A 21,424-nucleotide genomic window follows, 5' to 3' on the forward strand; every position below is an offset into this window, starting at 1 on the left:
CGATGTAAAATTTTTGGTCCCAAGAGGTTTATATTGCCTGTTGAAAAGATATAACCGGAAACGGGACACTATTACTGCTTGTGATTATATGATTCTTATGCTCGTTTCGCGGAAACATTAAAACGATGCAACAAAAGTTTTTCTTTTTTTCTTTTTCTTTTTCTTTTTTTTTTTTTTTAAAGCGTCTGGCTACATTGTAATTGATCCGGGGGAGAAAATGGGATATCCAAATTTTGTAGCACTGCGGTTTTTTTTCTTGTTGTGAAAAATAAAAATTTATTCTAATTTTTCTTAATTTAACGAAACTAAAAAAAATCTTACTCAAAAATAGTGACTTTCGAGAAAGATTTTTTTAATTTCGTTCGAAAATGGTAATGTTTTGATTTACTGAATTATTTCGTTTTTGTATAAATTTTGACGCATTTAAATTTTTTTGTTTCAGAAAGTAAGTGAATTTTTTTCCAATGCAAGAAGGGAATGATTTTTATGGGTATAATTTTTTTCTCATTGGGACGACAAAAAACGCCTGTTTGGTTACCTGGACGTGCTTAAATTACGCTTGCTATGTATATATTTGTTCCTCTCTTCTTTTTTTTTCTTTTTTTTTTTGGTAGAGTACTGTATAGTATCGCATAACATTCCGGTGGTGACGGTATCGTGCGAAGGGGCCAGTTTCGAGAAGCTTATCTGCAATGTTGTGTTTGATGAATTAATCGACCTTAAAGGAGATCGGTGTCCCGGCTTGTTTCACCTAACGTGTCTCATAGCCATCTGTAAGATCTGAAACGTGACGATCTATCAATCCGGAAAACAAACCCTCCAGGCAGTATCGTCCCAGTCGATTGAAACTTACCTCTCTCGCTCTCTCCTTAAATTTGATTAAATATTTCAGACGTGTTCTACTAATCTAATTCTCTATTATTCTCTTCCACTTTAAATTTCATATTTCGAGTCTTTTCAAAAGAAAATTTTAGTTATTTTGTTGAATGTTGTCAACCATTTTTTTTAGTAATTTTATTTTTATTTTTTAATGTTGAGAAACTAGCATAACTGCACCGGTGCAAATAGGAATTCAATTATTTTTTGTAAAAAATAAACTTTCTCGCAGGAATTAAATTATTTTTTATAAATAATAAACTTCTTCTTAGGAATTCAATTATTTTTATATAAATAATAAAATTCTTCGCAGGAATTCAATTATTTTCAACACAATTTTAATAATACTCCTCGAAAGAATTCAATTATTTAAAAAAATTTTAATAAAATTTCTCAAAAAATTTAAATTATTTTTGAAAAATTTGATATTTTTTCGAAAGAATTCAATTAGTTTAAAAAATTTTAACAAAGTTCTGCGCAAGACTTCAATTATTATTTTTGTATAGAAATAGTAAAATTCTTCGTAGGAATTCAATTACTTTTTATAATAAATAATAAAATTCTTCGCAGGAATTTAATTATTTTCAACATAATTTTATTAATACTCCTCGAAAGAATTCAATTGTTTAAAAAAATTTTAATAAAATTCTTCATATATAGGTAGAAATTCAAATATTTTCAATATAATTTTAATAAAATTTCTCGAAAGATGTAAATTATTTTTAAAAATTTTGATACTTTTTCGAGAAGATTTAATTATTTTCAAAAAATTTTTATAAAATTCTTCATAGGAATTCAATTATTTTCAAAACAATTTTAATAAAAATTCTCGAAAAATTAAATTATTTTTAAAAATTTTGATACATTTTTAAAAGAATTGAATTCTTTATAAAAATTTTAAAAGAGTTTTTCAAAAGAATTCAATTATTTATAAAAAATTTTAACAAATTTTTTTGAAAGAATTCAATTATTTTTTACATATAATAAAATTCTTCGTAGAAATTCAATTATTTTCTATACATAATAAACTTCTTGGCAGGAATTAAATTATTTTTTTTTTAAATTCTTCAAAGGAATTCAGTTATTTTTGTTTAAATAATAAATTATTTCCCAGGAATTCAATTATTTTCTAAAATTTTGAAACATCTTTTTATAAGAAATCAATTATTTTTAAAAATTTTTCGAAAGCATTCAGTTAATTATAAAAATTTTAACAAAATTCTGCGCAAGACTTCAATTATTTTTGTAGAAATAATAAAATGTTCTACATAGGGATTCAATTATTTTTTAATGAATAATAAACTTTCTCAGGAACTAAATTGTTTATTATAAATAAAATTCTTTTGCAGAAATTTAATTATTTTTTTATAAATAATAAAATTCTTGACAAGAATTCAATTATATTCAAAGAAATTTTAATTACAATTTTTCAAAAACCTTTTGTTAAAAAAATATATAAAAATTATGATTATATCTAAAAATTTTTTGACTGCGACACTAAATATTTAAGTTTTTCGGACTTATGTTTCGAGTCGACAGGAAACTAAATTAATTTTTTCAAATTAGTTATGAGTCGACACGAAACTAAATAAATTTTATTAATTTAGTTTTGGGTCGACACAAAACTGAATTAAACGTAAATTTTAAATTTAGTTTCGTTTCAGCATCGGTCCTTGAAAAATTTATGATTTTTTAGAAATTATAATTTTTCGAAATATAATTCTTCAAAATAACGATTATATAATATAATAAAGTTAAATTCCTTCAGATGTAAAATTTATTTCAATGAATTTTGACAAAACTTAATTATACTTCTATTTTTTTTAAGTATTTCAGAGAATTCATTTATTTAAAAAAAATTTTTTTTAATTTCAATGTTTCAAAAAACTAATTTTCTAGAATTTCTCCATTAAATTTATCAAAACTTGTAACAACTTTACAAATTTTTGTCAAAAAATATATTTAAAAAGTTATTATTTATTTTAATTGAAATTTCAAATAATTTCAATATAAAACCTTTTGAAATTTAATTATTTCTAAAAATTAGTACAACTGCAATTTTTCCAAAAGTAAAAAAAATAAAATAAAATGTTGATAAGATTTCAATTTAAAACTTTAATTTTAGATTGAATATAAATTTTTAAATTTAATTATTTCTTAAAAATCCTGTTATTACGCTTCTAATATTCAATAATTTTTCAAAATTTTAACTGAAATTCTTTTTTAAATCAATTCTTATCATAGAATTCAACGATAAAATTGAATTATTTAAGTACAATAATTATTGGAAAATTTAATTAATTTCCAAATTTTTAGCTACAATTCTTCAAAAAATAGAATAATATTTAAAAATAATATTTTAAAGTAAGAAAAGACAATTCTTTGAAATATAAAATTTATTTTAATGAAATTTGAGAAACTTTTCTAATTCTAGGGAGTTAATTTCACTAAAACACTAATCACTCTATTTAGAAATTTATTGTCCAACTTTTGTCATGGAAATTTGAGCTGTAAAACAATTTGGATAAATCAATAAATTATTTGACTCGAGAAGAATGACCTTTCTTCCCATATAATTTGGATAAAGCCCTAAATTCAAGTGCGAGGATAGAATATCACGATTTTTTTTTATAATATAATTTTCAATATTATAGCCATGAATGAAATGTGATTTAAGATATAATTTCGTCTCATGAATTTGTATTTTGATAGATATTTTTGATTGGTGTTAAAATGGGACATGTGAAATAAATTTTTTTTTCTCATCTTCGACTCGCACATATAATATGTGATGTTTTGATGTCAGAGAAACAGTTTCAGGTCAACACTGTCATTAATTACATATCGCATCCATCTACGCATACCGGAGTGAAATGTGTAGTTATCGCGCACACGCACAAAAGAGGGATCGAAATCACGTATTAACGTCACGCTTCGTTTCTACAAGCCCCCATTTTATTTATACGACCAACGAGATTGGTAGCAACATTTTTTTTTCCACATTGAGAGCTCCTTCTATACACACACTCTATATACTCTCTTCTCTCTCATTCTCTCGGCGTGTCCCTCGTCGTCGTTGTCGTTGTCGTCGTCGCGCTGTCCTTCAAGAATGACGACGAGTCCTTCGGCATCGGCCATATTTCCAACTAAATAATGCTTCATGACGAACTGCACTCAATATATTCCTCTCGAGACATTATTTGATCCCTGGCGTTGTCGGAATTCAATCGTGAATTGATTATCCACTAACAGATTGTTTCTTAAGACACTCTCCCCGTTGTTTTTATCGTTTAACGTTTTTTTTCAAAGTTGACCTTTTTTCTCGCATCTTTTGATTTTTACAGATAGCTTTTTTTTTATATTTCAGACTCTGCACTCAACTACTAAAACCTACTATTTACTACTTTTTTTACGTTATGATACTATTTAGGTACTTTTTTAGATTTCAGCCAATAAAAACTACTATTTCTGTTTTATTTTGGAAAATTTTCACTACTATAAATTTGCTAATACTAGAAATCAAAAAACAATTCTCAAAAATTATAATCAAATTCTTTAAAACGATTCAATTATTTTCAAAAAATATTCGAAATTCAATGAATTTCAATATATAGTATTTTTATAAAATATCGCAAAAGAATTAAATTATTTAACAAAAAAATTTATAAAAATCAATTATTTTCATAAATAATAAAATTTCCACAGGAATTCAATTAATTTAGAATAGCATTTTCAAAAAAATTTGGAAAAAATCAATTATTTAACAAAATTTTTATACAATTCATCACATTAATTCAATTATTTTCACTAATTGTAACATTTTTTCATGGAAATACAATTATTTAAAAAAAATTTTAATGGGATTCTAAACAAGAATTCAATTATTTGAAATAAAATTTTCGTAATATTTATTATATTTCCAAATATTAATTATTTAAAACAATGTTTATAAAATTCTAATAAAGAATTTAATTATTTTCTAAAATAACAAAAATTTTTCACGCAGAAATTCAATTCTTTTTAAACATGTTAATTGAATTTTTCGCAAGAATTCAATTATTTTCATAAATAATAAAATTCTTCTCGCAGGAATTCAATTATTTTTATAAATAATAAAATATATCGCAGGATTTCAATTATTTTCATAAATAGTAAAATTCATCGCAGAATTTCAATTATTTTTAATATACAATTTTACAGGAATTGCTCAAAATTTGTAATTATTCTTAAAACTTTAATTTTAATTCCTCAAAGAAATCAATGTTTAGAAAAATGTTTTTTATAATCTTTGAAAGAATTCAATTATTTACAAAAATATTAGAATTTTTCATAGGAATTCAATTATTTTAAACTATTTTAATAAAATTGTATTCGAAAGAAATCAATTATTTTAAATACAAATTTAATTAAACTTTTTTTAAAGTAATTGAAATATTCTTTTCGATTTTAATAAAATTCTTTCCAAGAATTCAATTATTTACATAAATAATTCTTCGAAAAAATTCAATTATGTCGATAAATAACAAAATTATTTCCGAAAATTCAATTATTTTAAGGCATTTTAATAAAATTCAATTATTTTCATAAATAACAATATTCATCACAAGAATTCAATTATTTTTAAAAATAATAAATTTCTTCTTGGAAATTCAATTATTTTTAAAAATTCTAATAAAATTTGTCGCAAGAATTCATTTATTTTCACAAAATAATAAAATTCTTCTCAGGAATTTAATTATTTTTGAAAATTTTAATCAAATTCTTACAACTATTATTCATTTATTTTTATAAAAAATTAAATTCATAGCAAGATTTCAATTATTTTAATACAATTTTACAGGAATTGATCGAGATATGTAATTATTCTTAAATATTTAATCTCAATTCCTCAAAAAAATCAATTATTTAAAAAAATATTTTTTTTATAATCTTTGAAAGAATTCAATTATTTACAAAAATATTGGAAGGTTCCACAGGAATTCAATTATTTTTAAATATTTTAATAAAATCGTTCGCAGGAATTCAATTACTTTCATAAATAACAAAATTCTTCTCAGGAATTCAATTATTTTTAAAAACTTTAATCAAATTCTTAGCAACCATTCATTTATTTTCATAAATAATAAAATTCATAACAAGATTTCAATTATTTTTAATACAATTTTACAGGAATTGGTCGAGGAATATAATTACTTTTGAAAAATTATTTTCAATTCCTCAAAGAAATCAATTATTTTAAATACAATTTTAGATAAATTTTTTTTCAATAATTGAATAAAATTCTTTGCAAAATTTAATTATTTTCATAAATAACAATATTCATCACAAGAATTCAATTATTTTCATAAATAACAATATTCATTACAAGAAATCAATTATTTTTAAAAGTTCTAATAAAATCGTTCGCAAGAATTTAATTATTTTCATACGTAATAAAATGCTTTTCAGGAATTTAATTATTTTCAACAAAATTGAATAAAATACCACACAGACATTCAATTATTGTCAAAAATTTTAATAGAATTCTTTGTAAAATTTAATTAGTTTTAAAAACTTTTCGCAATTCAATCATTTTTAATATCTGTTTTCATAAAATATCCAAACAGAATTCAATTATTTAAAAATTTTTTTGTAAAAATCTTCGTAAGAATTCAAATATTTTTATGAACAATAAAAATTTCTCAGGAATTCAATTATTTAAATCAGAATTTGCAGATAATTAGTCGAAAGAAATGAATTATTTAAAAATTTTTATAAAATTCTTCACAAGAATTAGATTATTTTTATAAATATTTAAACTCTTTCATGAATAATAAAATTCGTTGCAGGTTGTCAATTTATTAGCAGGATAAGAAAGAAGTAAATATTTTTGATAAAAATTAGGAAAAAGTCAGCAAAATAAAAAAAAATTGGATGGAATTTTTGTCAGTTTTGTGAAGTGTCTAAAACGAGTTTTTTTGGTCGTCAAGTTTAATTTTTCGATAGCAACTTTTTTACTACTTTTTTTTTAGTTTGAAGGATATACTTTTTTAAAATTAATTATCGAGTGCGAAGTCTGATATTTAGAAAATTGACATTAGGATTTCTTTTTTTATCTGGAATTTTTGATATTTGGAAAATTGACGTTAGGAAAAAATTGTTTCAAAGAAGGTTTTTTTTTTTATTTTAGAGATGTGCGGTTTTGTGGATTGGGAATATTTTTTTGTAAAACTTAGATATGTTGTTTGGCTGTACGATATAACATGATTCGAGAGCGACAAAAATGTTTAACTGGTTTTAGGAATGCAGGAGGTCTGAGGAGTTTACATCTTTTTCCGCAGTTCGGCACATAAATAAACGGTGTTGGACAGTTTTCGGTCCAGTCTAGGCGCCGCTCTTTTGTCTTAGCTAATAGAACACGTGTTCCTCCTTGAGGGCGCGATCCTTTCTTAAAAATGCTTCAAATATCTCATCGCATATAATGCTCTCGTCATTTCTTTTTACTTGATTTGAAATTTCGTCCTTTTTCCCGCTAATTTTATATCTATCTCCTCTGTCGAGTCATTTTAATTTGCCTTTATAAAATAATATTTCTTTTTGGTATTTTTATTATTATTATTATTACTACTATTATTATTACTATTACTATTATAATTATTACTATTATTACTACTATCACTATTATTATTAATTTTTTTTTATTATTATTACTATTATTATTTCTATTATAATTATTTGTATTGCATTATTTTATGCACTGCATTTTGCCAACTCATTTTGGTTATAAATTTTCCCAAAGAGACAGCGCTTTCTTGCCGCTTTAACAAGCAATATTTCAAGTTGATTGTAAATTTTCGTTTAATTTTTGCCTTCATTTAAAACTCGTGGAAATTACATTAATGCGAAATAAAAGTATATGTATAAAACCGCAGAGAAAAACATATCGAGATCAAGTTGATATGCAAAAGCGAATAAACTTGATTTACAAGAAAAGTGATCTGATTGTGCGAGTTGAGGGCGTCCTGTAGAAAGTTACTAAGTATAACGGTTTTTTTAAATCACCGGATTTTTTAATTTTATTTTTTATATCAATGTTTTGAAATACCGAAATATTTTTTCAAAAATTCTGTTATTTAAAAACTGATTAAATGAATCCTTTTGAAATTTGTTTTGTTTCGCAAATAAGCGAATATTTCGTTATTGTATATCAAAAAGGAAACGTTTTTCTTAAAGATAATGATTTTTATATAAAAAATATGTGTGTATATCAGAGGAAAAAATACGACCTAATATTTCTTTTAGCTACAATTGTAAATATTTAATGATCCGATTATAAATGCTCACCCTCTCTTTCTCTTTCTCTCTCTCTCTCACTCTTTCTCTCTTTGCCGGGGGCGAAATCGATTTTTACACAAATGTAAACTCTCGCATGTACAAGTTATTTTTTTACGCACTCAATTCCCCACTTGGAAACTTGAGAAATTAATTATGTACAAAGTAGAATTTTATAAATACTCGTAGTTTCACGCAATTTATTACTATGTTAAATAAAAGTTTTCCACGAAGATATAGAGTGGATTTGACACAGAAGGCAATTTTAGTGCCACGTGGACTGTTCTTTGATTATAATTATAATTTTCATACGTGCGTGTCTATTTATTATTATTGTTAAGCAATTACAAAGTCTTCGAATTATTTTAGATTCAAAATTTTTTAAAAATTCTCTTTTATTAACTAATTGAGTACTATTTATTATTTTTTAATATTTTCAAAAAATCCTTCCTAAGAATTCAATTATTTTTACATAAATAATAAAATTCTTCGCAAGAATTCAATTATTTTCAAAAATAATTAAATTTTTCGAAAACTATATTTTCATAAATAGTAAGTATAATTTTTCACAGCAATTCAATTATTTTCAAAAATTTTGATAAAATTCTTATTCAATTATTTTTAATACAACTTTAATAAAATTCTTCTCAAGAGATCAATTATTTTTATATAAATAATAAAATTCCTCTACAAAAATTCAATTATTTTCTTTTATAAATAAAATTCTTTGCAGGAATTCAATTATTTTCTTTCAGAAATAATAAAATTCTTCATGAGAATTCAATTTTCAATACGATTTCAATAAAATTTTATGAAAGAATTCAATTATTAATTCAAAAGTTTAGATAAAATTTTTTACAAGAATTCATTTATTTTTTAAAAATTTAAGGAAATTCTCCCCCAAGAAATTGAATTATTTTTCAAAAATAATAAAATTTTTCATGAGAATTCAATTTTCATTACGATTTTAATAAAATTTCTCGAAAAAATTCAATTATTAATTCAAAAGTTTAGATACAATTTTTTACAAGAATTCATTTATTTTTTAAAAATTTAAGGAAATTCTCCCCCAAGAAATTGAATTATTTTTCAAAAATATTAAAATTCTTCATGAGAATTCAATTTTCAATAAGATTTTAATAAAATTTCTCGAGAAAATTCAATTATTAATTCAAAAGTTTTGATACAATTTTTTATATAAGAATTAATTTTTTTTTAATTTTAAGATAATTCTCCTCCAAGAAATTGAATTATTTTTCAAAAATAATAAAATTCTTCATGAGAATTCAATTTTCAATACGATTTTAATAAAATTTTTTAAAAAGATTCAATTGTTTTTAGTATATTTATACAATTTCTCCAGAGAATTAGAATATTTAAAAAAAATGTAATAAAATTCTGAATAGAATAATTGAATTCCTTTCAAAAAATTGTAATAAAATTTTATAATCAAATTTTTTATTATCAAATTATTAAAAAAGACGATTATTTAAAAATTTTTAAAGAAATATTTTGTAAATATTAATTATTTTAAAAATTTTCAATTAAGATTATTAAAGAATCAAAATTAAAAAAACTGCAGTATTATTTATTTTAAACAAATTTTTTTTTAATTTTTCAATGGAATTTAATTATTTTTGAAAACTCGAATAAAATTCTTGAAAAGAATTCGAATATTTTTATAAATAATAAAATTCTTCGCAGGAATTGAATTATATTCAATACAATTTTAATAAAATTCCTCGAAAGAATTCAATTATTTTCAAAAATTTTGATACATTTTCGAAAGCATTTAATTAATTATAAAAATTTTAACAAAGTTTTTCAAAAGAATTCAATTATTTATAAAAAATTTTAATGAATTTCTTTGAAAGAATTCAATTATTTTTATACAAATAATAAAATTCTTCGTAGAAATTCTATTACTTTTATATACATAATAAACTTTTTCGCAGGAATTAAATTATTTTTTATAAATAAAATTCTACAAAGAAATTTAATTATTTTCGAAAACTCTGATAAAATTCTTGAAAAGAATTCAAATATTTCCATAAATAATAATATTCTTCGCGCAGGAATTGAATTATTTTCAATACAATTTTAATAAAATTTCTCGAAAGAATTAAATTATTTTCAAAAATTTTGTTAAAATTGTTAATAAGAATTTATTTATTATGGATGGATTAAGTTTAAAATTTGAAATATTATTTAAAAAGAAAGATTTAAAAAAAGTAGGAAACAAAAAAGCAGACAAGAATTAACTTATTCAGACTGATGACAGATTATATCGGAATGCAATAATTATTCTAATATAGATTTTTATTTGTGTCAAATAATTTTATTTGCGCGTCTTATAATTTTTATTTGTGTCAAATAATTTTTCTTTGTGCGTCAAATAATTTTTATTTGCCTTAGATACTTTTCAATTGCTTCAAATAATTTTTATTTGTGCGTCAAATAATTTTCATTTGCCTCAAACAATTTTTATTTAAGTCAAATAAATATTGTATATATTTGCTTCTAATACTGAAATTATTGATTAAAACATACAACTTACTTGATTTAAATTCAAATCAATTTTTTTTCCCGTATATTATGTAAAAATTGTGGGAAAAATGGACGAAACTGTAACATTATTTTGTTCGCGCACATTATTTTAATATTTTTTAGAATTTAGAAGAAATTAGGGTTTTTTTTATCGATTTAAAGAAAACTATTTGTAAAATGTTCAAAAATTGGAGAAGTGAATTATGTGAGAAACCACACGGTTCAGGTAAATGAATTAATATGTAAATTGAATTAGATTCTTCATACTTGGAAATTATATTCTTCTTGGATTTCTCGGGCTAGTTGGTCGAATTCCCATGGGAATAATTTCATGAAATTTCTTTCTCATATTTATAATAATTTTTTTTCTCGATTCAAGTAACGATGTTATAATTCTCTGTTTTTTAGTCATCAAGGAAGAAAATTGGAATTCCATCGCATCACGCATCAGTTGATCATTTGAAAACTATTTGTTCCTCGATTTATTAATTTCCGTTATTCAAAAAATGATTCTAATTCAACTCCAAGTTGTGTGTGAGAGAAATTGGATCGTATAGGAAGGAAAAAGGATAATGTGTTTGTAAAGGATGGAGAAATATATTCGAAAAGGAAAGTAAAGGATAGAGAATGTATACGATGTGAGAGAGAATGAAAGAAGACGGAGAATGATCGAGAGATCGCGCCTCGTAACGAGGAGAGGAGAGACAAAGGGGTTGGGAGAGGCGGGAAGCAGAAGTTGGACAGGAGCAAGAAGGAAGAAAAAAGGGAGACAGGAGGAGGAGGAGAAGGAGGGAAAAGGACGAGTGCTGGCGCCACTTGGAGCATACCACTTTCTCGGTCCCAACTTCTCTCCGGTCTCTTATATACATTTCGTGATGCTTCGATCCCACACTGATACCACGTTCTCATCCGAGTGCCCCTAACTTATTGTCTTATTATTGGACCACCTATATCCACACGGACTCTGAATTTCCTCTCTTTAATTCCAGAGTTGAGGGGCGAGGAGGGAAAATTTCATATATTTCTTTCTTTCTCTATCTTTTTCTCTCTTTGCTCATCGTTTCTAATTAACACCATTTTGTAGATTTCACGCTGTTACCACTGCTACGTTTTGCTTAATCGGTTGACTAAAGTACCTCGTAAAAAAGAAGTGGAGACATTCGAAGAATACCGGTACCGGTCTGTTTCTGACGACGAGACGAGCCACTGAAACGTGTTTCGAGATAACTATGGCTACTAATTAACTCGTTGTTAGAACGTTAAAGTAGCGCCAGGTGAGATTCGATAATCGTGCGCTCATTTTCTCGTGTTTAGAACTTTAGATATATAATATTTTAGGTGCAGAGGTCGAATTTTGAAAAAATTGGTATCATTTGTATATAAATATTTGTTTTTCAAATAATAGAAATCTTGTTTGAGTAAATATATAGGTTTTACTAGAGATTGAATCTATCCTGATGAACCGGTCGATACAAGAGATGGATCAGCTTTTGGCGAGGGAAAAAATTTCTTCTCATCTCCTGAAGAGCGCAAATAATGAGGACAATTATTTCCCAGGATCGAGGGAAACGATCGAAAATCTCCGAAGTGTTTATAGGCGCACTTTTCCTAACAATTTCTGCAATTAGTTTTTCTATTATTCGATTAAGAATTCAATCAAGGTTGCGACAGGGCGCAGAAGATTTAGGGAAATATATAGTTACAAAAATTCATGACTTTTGGTGTCGATAGACAGTTTTTAAAAAATTTACGAACCTTGGAAATTCTTATATAAAATATATAATTTTATAATTTTTTGTGATTCAAGATTTTACGCAGTTTTTCTAATATTCTCAATTTAAGACCATTATAGCATCAAAACGTTGTATCGCAACAATTTTGATACGTTTTTTATATCTCAATTTGATATCCTCAGAAAAACTGTTTGCAAGTCGATTGATACAAATTTACTCGAGTTATAGTGGCGTCAAATTTTGTTATAGACAACAGACAATCAGACAGAGACTTTTCTAAAAACCATTTTTTTTATATATAAAATTTATAAAATTATTATTTATAAAATTTATTTATATATAAAATTTTATATTTTATATATAAAAATCACGGGGTCATGAAACGTGAAGATTTACCAAAATTAAACATTGCTCAAAATTGCATAAATCCAAGACATTTTCATTGTTGATGAGAATGTAAAAATTATTCTAGAATTAGCTCTTTAACTTTTGAATAAGTAAAAATATTTTCTAATTGCAATTATTGACTGAATTCTTGCCTTTGAATTAGTAACTGTTTAGGAAATAAAATCCGTCGAAGACGGTAACGACGGCTAGTTTTATTAATAAATTAATAGAAATTACTATTTATTAATAAAATGGAATAAAAAATTAGTTACCAACTCAAATTAGTAAATATTTTTTATATTAATTCAAATTTAGAGAGTAAGCAAATATTTTTGAAAAATTGTAATTGTTAAAATAAAAAAGGACGCTAGTAAAATAATTTCTAATTCCGCGTCTAGAAATTAGGGAGAAAAACACAAAATCAAATTTTTACGGGACGACTCAATTATCTACAAAAATAATAAAATTATTCTCCAAAATTCAATTATTTTCAAAAATTTTAATAAAATTCTTAGCAAAGTTTCAATTATCTTCAAAAATAATAAAATATTCTTCTATAAAATTCAATTATTTTCAAAAATTTCCCTCATTTCAATGATTTTCAATATCTTACTATTTTAATAAAATTTTTCAAAAGAATATTAAATTATTTAAAAAAATTTTTTTTTGATAAAATTCTAAGCAAACCTTTAATTATTTTCATAAATAATAAAAATTTCACAGAAATTAAATTATTTTTAAATTTTGTAGAAATTTCTTTGTATTAATTTAATAATTTTAAGAAATAATACAATTTTTTACAATTAAAATACAATTATTTTCATGAAGAAAACTCATCGCAGAATTAAAATAGTTTTCAATAGAATATTAATCGACTCTCGAAAAACATAATTATTCTTGGAAATTTTATTCATCGAAAAAATTCAATTATTTAAAAATTATTTCAAGTTTTAATTTTCTCTAAATATAGAATTGAAAAGTTTTTAAAAAAACGAAATTTTGTAAAATTTAATAGTAAACAAATGGATTTAAAAATTCTTAAGGAACTTTTGCAAAAATTATTAAAAATAATTGATAATTGAATTTTTTGAAGAATTTTAATAAAATTTTTGAAAATAATGACATTTTTCGAAAGAATTTACCTAAAATTGTATTAAAATAATTGAAATCTTGTAAAGAATTTTATTGTTTGTGAATATAATTGTATTCTTGCAACGATTTTGATTAAATTCTTTTTAAATAATTGAAATCTCGTAAAGAATTTTCATTACATTGTTTTTAAATAATTGAATTCTTTTGAGAGATTTTATTAACATAGTAGATTTTGAAAATATTTGAATTTCAGCGAAGAATTTCATTAATTTGTGAAATGTAATTGAATTGAGCAAAAAATTGTTGAAAATAATTACATTTTTTGAGAAATTTATTTAAAATTGTTATAAAAATAATTGAAATCCTGTGAAGAATTTTATTGTTTATGAAAATAATGGAATTCTTGCAACGATTTTGATTAAATTCTTTTTAAATAATTGCAATCTTGTAAAGAATTTGATTATTTTTGAAAATAATTAAATTTTTGCAACGAATTTTTTTTACATTTTTTTTAAAACAATTGAATTTTTGTAATGAATTTTACTATTTATTAATACAGTTGAATTGTTTTGAAGAATTTATTAAAATTTTAGAAAATAATTGAATTCAAATTTCGAAAAATATTTAAAAATTTTAAAAAAATTACATTCTTTCTTGAAATTTATTTAAAATTCTATTGAAAATAATTGGAATCCTATGAAAAATTTTATTATTTATGAAAATAATAATTGAATTTTTACACAACGAATTTTATTACATTCTTTAAAATAATTGAACTCAAGTTAAAAATTGTATTATATACTTATACTTGTAAGAATAATTGAATTCTTGAGAAGGATTTTATTAAAATTTTTGTAAATAATTTAATTTTTTTTTGAAAAATTTTATGGAAATTTAAGTTATATTATAAGCTGTCGAATTTCATAAAGGTTTGAATTTGAATTTTTTTTTTTTTGAAATCTTTATTTCTATATAGAAAAATAATAATGATTAAATATTTATTTAAAAAGAAACTATTGATCTTATATAAATCCAAACAACCGAAACATCATGAATACAAAAAGCTATTGATGTTTTTGAGTTATTTTACAATTTATGAAATTCGCAAAGGTATTAGAACATTTTTTTGCACCCAGAGAAATGGTATATTTGTCGCAGAACCAACTAGACTTTTTATTTGTTTGAAATCAATTTTATTTGGTTTAAATAAAATTTTATTTATCTCAAATATATGTTATATTTGTGTCGAATAAAATTTTTATTTAAAAGAAATAAAAAGTCTAGTTGGTTCTGAGACAAATATACGTTTATTTAACTCAAATAAAATATATTTGGTTTAAATAATATTTTTCTCTGGGTGTGGGTATATCTATAATAATTTTGTCGAGTGATTTAGAATATTCTTTAGGATCAGGAAAAAAATCAAAATCAGTCAGGAATAGGTCTGGAAATCATAGGGAAAAGTGAGAGAAAAATGAAATAAATGTTTTGTGTCAACCCTGTTTATACTTTTGTTCTCTAGCCTTAAAGTGTAGAAAAAAAGTGATCAGATCAAAACTAGATCAAAAGATCTAGTTTTGAAAGAGATTCAAGCCAAAAGTCTCAAAGTATGTCAATAACCTCTTGTTCTATTCCATTGTTTAATAGTGATAAAAATCGAGATTATACCCCTTTTATACTTTCTTAACTAAGAAGTAGAATAAAGAGTTATTGCCCGGTTTTTAAAAGAGTTGGCACGCGACAAACATTCAGGTTATTTTCTCTTGTTACTCAAGGTCATAATAAGGCTATAATGACGTGTAGCTATATTATATGCAGTGAGTTTTGCCTGGCCCCATTTTTTCCTTCTTCCTCTTCTTCTTCTTCTTTTTCTTCTTTTTCGAGATGATCAACATTTGAAGGGACAATGATTTCCAAATCCTGTTAATACGTTAATGAGGCTGAAACAAAAGAATCTCATTCCAAAGTTCAACCCACAAATATGTTCCCCGTTGAGTTAGGTCACTCCAGGGGGTTGGTGGCGCCACGAGCTGTCATCACGTGTCAAATAGTTTTGCCAATGCCTCTCTTTTTCTTCAGGTATAAAAGAAGCAGCTCAGCCTCAAGTTTTTGACTGATCACACAAAAATAGCAAACTTCCCATTACTACTACCCTTTCTTATTTGCCCACACCGAAATACCAAATTACCAACCCTGATCTTTCTTTAAGATAATACCTAATTCCCTTATCCCCCTTGTATTCTTGTTAATGTTCTTTGACCTCGCGAAGCAGTTTTTCCTCATCCATGCGAGAGATGAGATCTGTATCTTGGTCCTGGAAAATAAATGTCGGCAAGTATTTGCGAAATTCTTTAAGAAAGTGCTGGAAAAGTTACGATCAATGGTGCCTTTAAGTGCTAAATTACGAGGACAGTCGTATTTTATTTATCCGTGAAACTCATTTAGAGAGTAGGTGGTAAATGGGATTATTTAGATAAAAATCTCCACTAAGTGGATATATACAGAGAAGTGTTTGCTGAGAAATGTATGTGATAGCTGATTGCATCTGTTTGGAATATAGTCATTTTAACTTTGAATTTTATTTATTTTATTTATTTTATTCTAAAAATTCTCTTCACAAGATTTTTGGCGATTTTAAAGTCAGGTATAAATATGGACCAAATTGAAAATATGAAATAGATGACAAAAGGTCAAGATTGTAATCGTAGTTGAGAGAGACAGAGAGAGAAACACATCCTTTCGGAGTTTTTACAATTTTTTTTTCTTTTTGTGTTCGAACAACATTTTTTTTATGAGTAGAATTTTTTTCTTTGTGTGAAAGTGAAATTGTGACAAAAGTTGAGAACTACTCAATAGTAATGGGATTTTAGTTGCTTTAACAGAAATAATTGTGACTGACATAATTGTTGTTGTAAGGTATACAACTTCTATAGTGGTTTTCGACATAAAAGTGTATATTTGGCATTTCTGTTTATTTCAAATAGAACATTGTATAAGCCGTAATACAACTTTTGTTGAAAAGGAAAATTCTAACTAATTGCGCAATTTCAATTTTTGGGACAATAGAAAACAGCTAAAACTATTTTTGAGTTAGAGTATCGAATTATAACTTAAAATACAAATTATTTTTGTTATTTGCTTTTCTGTAATAATTTCTACTTAAAAAAAAATTTTTTTTAAACTGATCGTTTTGAATTTATTTATGAAATTTAAAATGTCTCATAGCAAAAAAAAATTTTTTTAATACAAATTCAATGTCAGGATTGCCATAAAAATTTGATTTTGATTTTCCAGGATTTTTCTTTGACTTCGAGACAAAATTTTAACTCGTTTCCTGATCAAATATAAAAAAACAATTTAAGAGGAATTTAATTATATAAAAAAAAGATCATTTTTAGAAGCAAAAAATTATGATTTACAACTTTAAGGTTGTCTATTTACAAATAAAAAAAATTAATTACCTCATTGGGGCTGTCCATAAATTACGTAAGACATTTTTTTGGAAAATTTGACCCCCCCTCCCCCCTCGTAAGATTTTTTACATACATTAGCGCCATTTTTTCTATTGTTCGTAAGATCTTGCTGACCCCCCCTCCTCCCTAAATGTCTTACGTAATTTATGGACGGCCCCATTGCTAATTTTCAAGAATTTCAAAAAAGTTTAATTATTTTTAATAGAATTTTTGAAAATTTCAATTATTCAAAAAAATTTCAATAAAATTCTTGAAAAATTCAATTATTTCTCATACTATTATAGAAATTTTCAATTAATAAGAAAATATCTATAAAATTTTTGAAAAAAACAATCATTTCTAATATAATTATAAAAATTTTCAATAGAATTCATAAAAACATCAATTATTTCTAGTGAATTTTAGGAACTTTTAATTATTCTTGAAAATTTCAATAAAATTCTTGAAGAATTAAATTTATTTATTTTCTTTATTTATATATAAACGGGCAAAGTTTTAGTAGAGCCCAATTATTTTTAGTAAAATTATAGAAAATTTCAATTATTTAAAAATAATGTCAATAAAATTCTTGAAAACTTCAATATATTTTAAAAATTATGAATTAATTTAATTTAATTGAATTTACTAAAAAATTTAATTATTAAATGAAATTATAAGTTAGTAATGTCTTTACAATAATTGAAATTATAAAAAATTGTACTATACAGATAAAACCTTTTGAAATGAAATTATTTTTGAAAATTATGTTTTTAACCACAATTTCTTTTATTTAATTATAATTATTAATTTTAGAAAAGTGATTCTTGAATAACTTAATAAATTAATTCTGTTAGCAAATTTAATTATTCTAAATGTTATAATTAAATTATTTAAATACAAAAATAAATAATTTATTGAAGAATTGAAATGTTTTTTAAAATTAATCTCTCATAAAGAATTTTATCAACAAATTTTTAAATAGGTAATTAAAATTTTTTTAACGAATTTCAATAACATTTTTAAGAATAATTTCCTTTTTTGAGAAATTAGATTAAAAATTGTATTCAAAATAATTGAATCTCTGTAAAAAAATTGATTGAATTGCCAAAAGTTTTTGAAAATAATTAAAATTTTGGAGAAAAATTTTATTATTTATAAAGATAATTGAAATTTTGAAGAGGATTTTTTGAAACTTTTGACCATAATATAATAATTGAATTTCTGCGAAGAATTTCATTATTTTTGAAAATAATTGAATTCTTATTTAGACGAATTTTAATATTTCGTTTGAAATAATTGAATTCTTTTGTGAAATTTTATTGAAATAGTAGATATTGAAAATAATTCAATTTTGATAAATTATTGAAATTAAATTTCTACGAAAATTGAATTGTTAAAAAGAATATCATTAAAATTTTTGAAAATAATTTAATTCTTCCAAGAATTTTAACTAAAAATGAATTGACAATATTACCTTAATTCTAATAAATAAATTATAGGAAGGCTTTTTAAAATAATTGAATTTCTTTGATGAATCATATTAAAATTTTTAAGAATAATTACATTTTTCGAGAAATTCCATTAAAATTGTATTAAAAATAATTGAAATTCTGCGATGAGTTTTATTATTTATTTATGAAAAATTTCATTATTTATGAAAATAATTGAATTATTGCGAAGAAATTTATTAAGAATTTGTAAACAAATAGAATTCCTGTGAAATTTTTATTATTTAATTAATTCATTCAAAATTGAAATTTTACAAAATTTTTAAATTATACAATAACCTTTTGAAGTTTATCTATTTATGAAAATTGTAAATCAATTCTTTTAAAATTAAATTAATTTTAAAATATTTAAGATGAATTAAATAAATTAAATAAAATTAATTTTATTTAATTTTTTTAAAATAACATAAATTCGCCACAATAACTAATTTTAATTTTAAAATAGGTGTCTACCTTTTTTTTAAAATAGTGCCTATACTCTGTAAGTTTTAAATTGCTTTCTTCTGAAAGTGATCTTTTTCGCAATTGAACTCTTTTTGAATTTGTTATAGGAATCAACAAGGAAAAAGTAAAAATCCGCCTGGAAATGAGGAAAACGTGAGGAAAAAACAAATTAAAATTGTTTTGTCGCAATCCATACATTTGTTGCACCACTCAAGTATAGGATTATATATTTCTTGCAGAAAATTGAAATTAGTTGAATAGAATTCGAAAAAAAGGCGAGTAATTGAAAATCTATGGGAATTAATCGACTTTGTTTGAAGAAGTGCTGTATACGCATAAATATAGGCCAGAGGATGTATTCGATGAGGAGATTTTCTCGTATTCTTGTAAACGGATTCGTCCGCTGCTTCTGTGGAGAAAGAGAGAGAAAGAGAGAGAAAGAGAGAGAGAGGGTGAGTGAGTGAGAGAGAAAGAAAGAGTTGTTCGGGGACTAACAAGAGGATTCACCATTCACCGATTCACCTGTCACTAGACGGAGGGCGGTTAGTTATAGTTTATTTATCGTTTCCACGTAGGCTGGTGTTTGAAATACGTTTACACGGCTCGTATGTTCACCCGTTGCTTTCGGTATGGGTATGGCGCCGGCGTGTGTGGTCTTGAGAGTCCATATATACGAGAAAGTATTGTCCAATATGTTGATGCTGATTTCTAAAAGAGTTGTGGTCAATAATTGATAAAGCATTCTCGACTTCTCGACGCATGCGTGTACGCACGGTACTGCGCTGAAAACGTAATTTTCGTAGATTTCAAGGTAGATTTACTTTCATATACATTTTGTGTTGGAACCATTCTCTGAGAGAGTGGTCAAGAACTCTCGCTTGCTCCAAATGGATGAAAGGGAATAAACTGTAATGGTTTATGGCTCTATGCTTTCAGTATATGTGAAACCTTCCCATTCTTTTTTTCTTCTATATACTTCTACTTCTACTTCTACTTCCAATTCTAATTCACTATGAATTATTTCCACTTTGTATTTCAGTTTCCTTTGTGTTTAAATTAGTTTTTGTCTTTTATCATTGTTTCATAAAGATTCATTTGAAACAGACTTCGCACTTTAAATTAGCATTCGCATTTTAAAAATTAGCAAAAAGTATAGCTTTAAGAATGAAAAAAGTAGTAGAAAGTAGCTCTCGAAGAATTAAATTTGACAACTAAAAAATCTCGATTTAGTCGATTCACAATTTGATTCAGTATTTCCCTGATTTTTTCCTAATTTCCATCTTTTGATCAAATAGAAATAAAAATTATTTGCTTCAATATTTAATTGATTGTCAAGTAATCGATTATTTGAATCAAATAAATTATTTTTCAATTTCAATAAAAAGTAAATATTTTTATATTTACTTTTTATTGAAACTGAAAAATAATTTATTTGATTCAAATAATCGATTACTTGCGGCAAATAACTTTTATTTGAGTCAATTATATATAGTATTTGCCTCAAATACTAAAATTATTGGATCAAATACCATATTTAATTGACTTAAATAAAACTTTGTTGATTCAAAGAAATATTAAATTAATAATAGTCAAATAATGGATTATTTGAATCAAAAGTAAATTTTTTTTTCAGTGTGATAATAACTTCAGTTCTAAACTTTTTCTAAAGTTCAATTATTTTCCAAATTTTTAGTTAAAATTCTTCAAAATACGATTATGATTAAAAAGATTTTTTGAAAGTGAAAAAATAAAATTCTTGACAATGTAAAATTTATTTCAATTAAATTTGACAAAATTTCCATAATAAGTGGAAATATAATTTAATCTTTTTAAATTATTTACCGCAATTCAACTATTTTCGAAACAAATTTTAATTCCAATTTTTCAAAAGATTAATTTTTTTTTTCATAATTTCAAAATTAAATTATATTTTCAAAACTTGAATAATTTTTCGAAAATAATTATTTAAATATTTATTTTTCCACTGAAATTGATATTTTCAATAATTTCATCGTAAAACCTTTTTGAAATTTAATTCTTTTTGAAAATTTGCAACTATAATTCTTTCAAAATT

The sequence above is a fragment of the Leptopilina heterotoma genome, unplaced genomic scaffold (genome assembly GCF_015476425.1).
Source record: "Leptopilina heterotoma isolate Lh14 unplaced genomic scaffold, ASM1547642v1 Lhet_81, whole genome shotgun sequence".
Taxonomy (NCBI): domain Eukaryota; kingdom Metazoa; phylum Arthropoda; class Insecta; order Hymenoptera; family Figitidae; genus Leptopilina; species Leptopilina heterotoma.